Source organism: Culex pipiens, chromosome 1, assembly GCF_016801865.2.
Source record: "Culex pipiens pallens isolate TS chromosome 1, TS_CPP_V2, whole genome shotgun sequence".
Taxonomy (NCBI): Eukaryota; Metazoa; Arthropoda; class Insecta; order Diptera; family Culicidae; genus Culex; species Culex pipiens.
In genome coordinates, this window is record NC_068937.1 from 58,079,850 (window position 1) to 58,089,282 (window position 9,433).

Genomic DNA, 9,433 nt, shown 5'->3' on the forward strand with positions numbered 1-9,433 from the left:
TTGAACATCTCATTTATCAAACTGCTGAAAGACGTGACCTTGCTACTGCACATAAAGCATTCAACCAGATTCAACAAGTTTCCAATTGTGGCGCCACGGTGTGATTTCCAGTTATCCACCACTGCATCAATTAAGAGCTGCTACCAATTTCCAATTATAATAAACAGAATGATAATTCATTTCGCTGACACGTAGCACACGCGTTCTTTGTAGCGACATTGCTTCAAAGAAAAGGAGACAATAAAATCACTATCAACTATTAAAAGTGTGTGTCACTTTATGATAGTCCACTGTAAATCCTGCAAAAACTTCTGAAACAATTTCCCATCCTTTGAGAGTCACTTGCGTAGAAGTGAATAGTCGGATAATTTAACAGGGGATTAACCCCTAGCAGTTCAGAGCTGCACGATACGAATTAAACCAAACTCACCCTGACAATCTAAGGGTTAGTAGTAAAATGCCATATTTCGTTGCGTAAAGCTAAGGTCCGGATTCCGGACTGGAATGACCAACGAGACCGCCCCCCATGGGAGTGGAGAGTGTGATAAATTATCCCGCGCAAGATTCATATCGACGCACAATAAAACGATTCAATGGTCACGAGAAGATTTGCGAACAACAACCTGGTTTTGCTTGGTGGCAAATGAGCTTTTGTGATGATCCAGCTGTGCGTGTGGCAATAAAAACCAGTGTACGGCAGTGAGAGAGAATGCATAGTACATTCAATGTTCTACAAATCATCTTGCTGCTGATTGCATTCCTTTGGCGGGATTCCAAAGCTGACAGGGATGAGCTGGGAGGATTATCCGACAGGTGAGATGTGGAAAATTTATCTTGTATTATCAAAGCTGTCAAGTCAACGATAGAGAGGTAGATAATCTACATTAATGAAGTGATGATGTAGATTGTTTGAAACAATTAGATACGGATATTTTTAGGAGACCAATTTCAACTCCAGTCGGGTTGAAACCAAGGCGGTATAACAATTGTGAGCAACTATAAATTATTTGATTTTCAGGCCAAGACTGCGGTTTGAAAATGTTGAAATGTTTCTCTTCTTTATTTTGAGATAGTAGAAATTCCTAGGTACGCTTTGTTTTTGGTAACGAAAATACAGAAAAAAAAAACGTTACTTAATCCACCTTTAGGTGGTTGGTGCCTTCCTCACATTCATAAAGTCAATACATTCAGTAAAAATAGCAACATTCCCCTTAACATGTTTAACAAATCAACTTTATTACTCATTTCTTTTGATAGGGTTCGCAGACCTTCAATGTTTCTGGCTAATCGGCAAGTTCTGATAAAAAACCTATCCAACGATAGTTCACATGGAAGATTCAGACTATATTTCTATCACAATATCTGAAATCCGGCCTCCAAAGTGTATAAATATCACTTAAGTGGTATTAACTTTTGATAGGGTTTTCAGATCTTCGATGTTTTAGGCTCATTTGAAAGGTCTTTTTAATACCTTTCTAAAAATGTATGTATACAAATGTATGTAAAACATGACAGGTTTCCTTGCAAAAACCACCCTATTTACAATCTTCCAGACATACGCCAAAATCGTTTTCTAGCATTACTTTTGAAGTACATAACTAAACTTGCTGATTTCAAATAGAGACCTATGGGACCCCAAGACAGATCGAATGAGCCTGATACGGTTAAAATCCGTTCATCCAGTCCGGAGATAATCGAGTGATAATTTTTTTGTCCACCCACTTATACACATCCACACAGACATTTGCTCAGAACATGATTCTGAGTCGATATGTATACGTGAAGGTGGGTCTACGAGGTCAAGTTAATAAGTTGATTTTTCGAGTGATTTTATAGCCTTTCCTCAGAAGATGAGGAAGGCAAAAACGCAAAATGAATGAATTTTCATTCCCTTAAACGCCCACCTCAGTTTACCCCACCTTTATCTGCAACATGACAAGACTTGTCAGTGAAGAATTTATGTCAGTGAAGAATTTATGCATAATGATAATTTCCCTAGATCATGTTACGTGGTAAGTGCGCGACGAGCGAAGATTCCATCACGCCATCGAACGCTATGCTCTTGCCTCTGAAGGCATCTCTCAGTTATCTCGTTCATTAATCTGAATGTGCACGCCGAGGTGTCGAGTGATAATTTAGAACCAATCAGGACCTTTAGTATGTGGAGGGCTATTGATCTCGGATAGGTCTAAGCAAATGTAAAAGTACTTGAAAAGTGAACATGGAGCAAAAAGCTTACTTTTGCGTGTTCTGTTGTTTTATTTGAAATTTGGAAACATTCTCAAAATTATTGAGAAGCAGTCGAAATACCGACAAGACGACAATTACAGAAACGAAAATTGGTTGCATTCCCTTAAACTTTGAATTTGCAAGGATTCTCTAGCCTATAGTGGCCTTGAACTTTATGCGTGCCAGTGTGCGGATATGTACATCGATTCTGAATTACTAGTTCCTCGAAGGCTTCAACTCTTCTTAAGCATACGGCTACAATAAAGAAATGAAGATGCGAACAGGAATTCTCAAGCAATATATTGAACAGGGCCATAAATTAACACCAGCAATAATTAATAAATGTGTCAAGCCTAATTGAAAAAGGCGTCTTTTAAAGTCAACGTCAGTTAGTTTGTGATCTGCTAACCATGTTAAACACGTTATTCTAAAATGCATATTTTTGGTTTATTTTTCTTCGGTTTTCAATTAAATAAAAAGCGTACGCTTAGGTTTGAGTAATTGAATAAATAAATCTACCCTTAAAAATTTACCTTAATTGACGAAAATAACTAGAAAATTAGTAGTTTTGAGAAAGCGTGCAAAGGATGAATGCACTTCTGATACGAAACGACGAAGAAACATTGATCAGAATCTAGTCGCTAAAAATAAACCTCACTTAAGCGTACGGTCCCAGCTATCAATCATCATTTCTCGTGGCGGCATCGTGTTTCGTCATTCTCAGGTGTGATTCCCAACATGGGGCCCGTCCGTACCTGTTTTATTGTGCATGATTTCTTCTTGTGGTTGTGATACGATCGGAGTGATAAGCTCTAGTCACTACTTGTTTTTAATTTCACACGCACCTTTAGAATCAACGTTTGCATTTTTTTAATTACAAATTTTAAGAAGTTACGTTGAGAGAAAAAAGAACAGGAACTGTACGTTGATACTGTGAATGGATTGAGAGAATTAACGAAATGACCGAGAAAATTATTTGCAAAAATCATTCTAGCAAAACTGTGTCTGTATCGTGAATCGATTCTGCAATCTTTGACAAATCGAATCTTTGCCATTATAGTATCGGTCACCACAGATTGATAATCATTACATCATCACTACTAATACAGTCCAGACTCGATTATCTGAAGGACTTGTAATTTTTCTACTTCAGATGATGAAATCACAAAAAAATCGTTGTCTTATTTTTAATCGAGGAGCTTAAGTTTGATCCATAAACTACTCTAATAGTAGTTTTTGCAACAAGGTGCAAACATTAGATTAATTCCAGCACGAGTCGTAAATCGTATTCTTTGCCGAGTTTGATAAACTCGACGAGTGCTAAAAAAACGAATTTTGCACAGGGTTTCATACAACAATTTTGAAATTCCAAAAACATTCTTTGAATAGGTTTTTAAGTGAAAGAAACATGCGTATAGTCAAATTCAACGACTGTTCCAACCTGGTAGTCATTAATTACTGCAATAATGTTTTCATGTCTATAAAAGGAATTGAAAAGTAAGGCGTCGGTTTTTACGTTTTAAAAACTAAACCAAAATGGCGACGCCTGTAATTCTAGTGAGCATTCCCGCATTTTGTTTTGAAAAGCAGACCCTTTCGTCGTTCGAAAATGACAGGAAACGTAAGTGGGTAGTTTCACGATGGAGTTGCAAATTGTAGTTTATGCAATAAGTTGCAAAAAGAAGATTTTTTCAGCACGATTTGTACATTTATCCAACGAGGTTTACCGAGTTGGATAAATACGACTAGTGCTGAAACAATCAAGTTTTGCAACGCGAGTTGCTTACATTTTTTTTGCAATTCCGAAAAACGCTTCTTTGATGGAATTTTATGCCAAACGTTCATGTGTTTAGTAAATTCATCGTTCAATACAAAAAATATATTGAAAAATGTTACTTTTCGATACTAGTGTTAAAAAGTTCAATTTTTCAGCATCCATTTCAGTGCTGATAAGTAGAACTTTTCAACACTCTTATTGAAAGGTATTAATTTACCATTCTGTTATTTTTGGTAGGGAAAAGTAGGCCGTTTCGCTTCTCCAGAAGGGCAGGAAAAGTTGACAGTTTCACAGTGGAATTGCAAAATAGTAGTTTATGCAAAAAGAGGATTTTTTCAGCACGAGTCGTACATTTATCCAACGAGGTTCACCGAGTTGGATAAATATGAATAGTGCTGAAAAAATCAAGTTTTGCAACGAGTTCCATACAACATTTTTTGCAATTCCGAACAACACCCATTGAGTGAAATGTTAAGTCAAATTTTCATGTATTTTGTCAATAAATCGTTTAAATCAAAATATGTTGAAAAGTGTTACTTTTCGAAACAAGTGCTGAAAAGTTCAACTTTTCAGCACTCATGGACTCTGGACCTGGACTATATAAGCCCCAAAGTGGGGGGGGGGGGGGGGATGAACTGTTTCAATGATGGTGTGCACTTGTTAGAATTATGCTCTCGTTTGACCACAATTCTTTCAGTTAAATTTGGTAGAAAAAAATTGTTGGTGTTATTTCGTGAAGGTAATGCAATAAAACGGCTTTTAACTCAAAAGTCTAAACGTTGAATTGCATTTTCAAAACTGCTGCAAAAAGTTAAATGTTTATATTATACAATTTTAATATATATTTATACTTTGTCTTAGTTTACCAGAGTGATTTAGATTGTAACTTTGGATAGGCGTCATCGTCACGCTCTAGGGGTGGAGGGGGGGGGGGGGGTCTGAGCAAGTGTGACATTGCATGTTATAAGTATAGGAAAAGCGTGACAAAGGGGGGGAGGGGGGGGTGGTAAATTTTGGCTGATTTTTGCGTGACGTACTTTATGGATGAAGCAATATCAGAGAATCAGACCGACCTGAAAAGAGTATATGATGATGTTTTTAACCTTCCTAAGGTGTTAGGGTCTATATGACCCAGACGGCTTATAAAATGTGCTGTAACTTTTATTCATTCTTACTTACAGACTTGAAACTTTCTGACTTTTCCTAACTTTGTAAAATAAACATTTTGCAACCGGAAGCAACCTCCAGCGCCACCTAGAAAGGGCGCTACAAAAAAACTTACGTTAAAGGTGTTAAGGGGTCTATATGACCCCGGAATTAAAAAAGCTGGCAAAAATCCATTTTGCAACCGATTTTCGTTCTTTTGGACGCAAATGAAAGGTATGGATGTCTAGAAAGGCACCTGTGCTATGCGGACCCAATTTGGCCACTTTGGTTCCTGGGAATCGATTCCAAAGGAACAAACTTTCCGGCAAACCGGCTCTCATAATTTTTATTAGATTTAGCTATGGATTAATGCATAATAAACTATAAATAATCTCTAAAAATACGAGTCATACGCTCTGGATCAGGTTGCATGCCATTTGGATCAAATCTGGCCACTCTGGAACCGGTTCCGGATACCCTGGAAGTGGCCAGATTGCTATTTTGGTAGAAGCCTATCGTGCGACATATCAAACTTCATGGAATTACATGCCATGAACACTGGAACCAGCCAAAAAACAATTGGACCATATCTGGCCACTCTGGAACCGGTTCCGGATACCCTGGAAGTGGCCAGATTGCTATTTTGGTAGAAGCCTATCGTGCGACATATCAAACTTCATGGAATTACATGCCATGGACACTGGAACCAGCCAAAAGACAATTGGACCATATCTGGCCTCTCTGGAACCGGTTCCGGATACCCTGGAAGTGGCCAGATTGCTATTTTGGTAGAAGCCTATCGTGCGACATATCAAACTTCATGGAATTACATGCCATGGACACTGGAACCAGCCAAAAGACAATTGGACCATATCTGGCCACTCTGGAACCGGTTCCGGATACCCTGGAAGTGGCCAGATTGCTATTTTGGTAGAAGCCTATCGTGCGACATATCAAACTTCATGGAATTACATGCCATGGACACTGGAACCAGCCAAAAGACAATTGGACCATATCTGGTCTCTCTGGAACCGGTTCCGGATACCCTGGAAGTGGCCAGATTGCTATTTTGGTAGAAGCCTATCGTGCGACATATCAAACTTCATGGAATTACATGCCATGAACACTGGAACCAGCCAAAAAACAATTGGACCATATCTGGCCACTCTGGAACCGGTTCCGGATACCCTGGAAGTGGCCAGATTGCTATTTTGGTAGAAGCCTATCGTGCGACATATCAAACTTCATGGAATTACATGCCATGGACACTGGAACCAGCCAAAAGACAATTGGACCATATCTGGTCTCTCTGGAACCGGTTCCGGATACCCTGGAAGTGGCCAGATTGCTATTTTGGTAGAAGCCTATCGTGCGACATATCAAACTTCATGGAATTACATGCCATGAACACTGGAACCAGCCAAAAAACAATTGGACCATATCTGGCCACTCTGGAACCGGTTCCGGATACCCTGGAAGTGGCCAGATTGCTATTTTGGTAGAAGCCTATCGTGCGACATATCAAACTTCATGGAATTACATGCCATGAACACTGGAACCAGCCAAAAAACAATTGGACCATATCTGGCCACTCTGGAACCGGTTCCGGATACCCTGGAAGTGGCCAGATTGCTATTTTGGTAGAAACCTATCGTGCGACATATTAAACTTCATGGAATTACATGCCATGGACACTGGAACCAGCCAAAAGACAATTGGACCATATCTGGTCTCTCTGGAACCGGTTCCGGATACCCTGGAAGTGGCCAGATTGCTATTTTGGTAAAAGCCTATCGTGCGACATATCAAACTTCATGGAATTACATGCCATGGACACTGGAACCAGCCAAAAGACAATTGGACCATATCTGGCCACTCTGGAACCGGTTCCGGATACCCTGGAAGTGGTCAAATGGCTATTTTGGTAAAAGTTCATCGTGCGGCATATCAAACTTCATGGAATTACATGCCATGCACGCTGAAACTAGTAGAAAGCCAACTGGACCATATCTGGCCACTATGGAACCGGTTCCGGATGCCCTGGAAGTGGTCAGGTTGCTATTTTGGTAAAAGCCTATCGTGCGACATATTAAACTTCATGGAATTACATGTCATGGACACTGGAACCAGCAAAAAGCCAATTGGACCATATCTGGCCACTCCGGAACCGCTTCCGAATACCTTGAAAGTGGCCTAATGGCTATTTTGGTAAAAGGCAATCGTGCGACATATCAAACTTCATGGAATTACATGCCATGGACACTGGAACCAGCAAAAAGACAATTGGACCATATCTGGCCACTCTGGAACCGGTTCCGGATACCCTGGAAGTGGTCAAATGGCTATTTTGGTAAAAGCTTATCGTGCGGCATATCAAACTGCATGGAATTACATGCCATGCACGCTGAAACTAGTAGAAAGCCAACTGGACCATATCTGGCCACTCTGGAACCGGTTCCCGATACCCTGGAAGTGTCCAGATTGCTATTTTGGTAAAAGCCTATGGTGCGACATATCAAACTTCATGGAATTACATGCCATGCACACTGGAACTAGTAAAAAGCCAACTGAACCATATCTGGCCACCATTTTACGGATTCCAATGTGCATGGCTTGTAATTCCATGAAGTTTGATATGTCGCACGATAGGCTTTTACCAAAATAGCAATCTGGCCACTTCCAGGGTATTCGGAACCGGTTCCAGAGTGGCCAGATATGGCCCAATTGTCTTTTTGCTGGTTCCAGTGTTCATGGCATGTAATTCCATGAAGTTTGATATGTCGCACGATAGGATTTTACCAAAATAGCAACCTGACCACTTCCAGGGCATCCGGAACCGGTTCCAGAGTGGCCAGATATGGTCCAATTGTCTTTTGGCTGGTTCCAGTGTCCATGGCATGTAATTCCATGAAGTTTGATATGTCGCACGATAGGCTTTTACCAAAATAGCAACCTGACCACTTCCAGGGCATCCGGAACCGGTTCCATAGTGGCCAGATATGGTCCAATTGTCTTTTGGCTGGTTCCAGTGTCCATGGCATGTAATTCTATGAAGTTTGATATGTCGCACGATAGGCTTTTACCAAAATAGCAATCTGGCCACTTCCAGGGTATCCGGAACCGGTTCCAGAGTGGCCAGATATGGTCCAATTGTCTTTTGGCTGGTTCCAGTGTCCATGGCATGTAATTCCATGAAGTTTGATATGTCGCACGATAGGCTTCTACCAAAATAGCAATCTGGCCACTTCCAGGGTATCCGGAACCTGTTCCAGAGTGGCCAGATATGATCCAAATGGCATGCAACCTGTTCCGGAGCGTATGAATCGTATTTTTAGAGATTATTTATAGTTTATTATGCATTAATCCATAGCTAAATCTAATAAAACTTATGAGAGCCGGTTTGCCGGAAAATTTGTTCCTTTGGAATCGATTCCCAGGAACCAAAGTGGCCAAATCGGGTCCGCATAGCACAGGTGCCTTTCTAGACATCCATACCTTTCATTTGCGTCCAAAAGAACGAAAATCGGTTGCAAAATGGATTTTTGCCAGCATTTACAATTCCGGGGTCATATAGACCCCTTAACACCTTTAACGTAAGTTTTTCTTAACATCCTAGGAAGGTTAAAATGAAGTTTGGGACATGAAAGAATAATTGGTGACACAGTCTTAAAATAATTCTTTTAACTTTTCATTTTATTATGGCTTTTGGCTGCCTTCTCACCACAAACATTTTTCCCGTACTAAACGTGCCCATCAAAATGTATTGAGCTCTAAAAGCTTGATACTTATTTTGCTATTCGCAGCCAGATGGCGTGTATATCGAGCAGAGCTTTTGTGCTTTGCAATTTTATCTAGATAACATTTTGAACAAAAGTTTGCAGTTTTAATTTGGGAGCATTCTTTTATTACGTAACGCAAAATTTTGGATTTATTGACCCCCCCCCCCTCAGAACAAAATCTTCATACAAATGTATGGGGCGTAACACGGCCTCCGATCCCCCCTCCCCCCCCCCAACTGCGTTACGAAATAAAAGAACGCTCCCTTTGATATTTGCAATAAATTTAGATAGAAATATTTATTTCTCTGAACAATCAACTTTAAAAATTAATAAATTATGTTTATTTCGTTTCATTATTTGAATACCATTTTTAAAGCAATTTTTGGAAGCGAAGTAGAGGAAATGATTTTCACTATTTAAACAAGTTTTGTTTTTGTAAAACTGTTGATATAAACTTTCATGGTCACTTCCAATTGGAATTATCCCTCGATTTTAGTTGAAA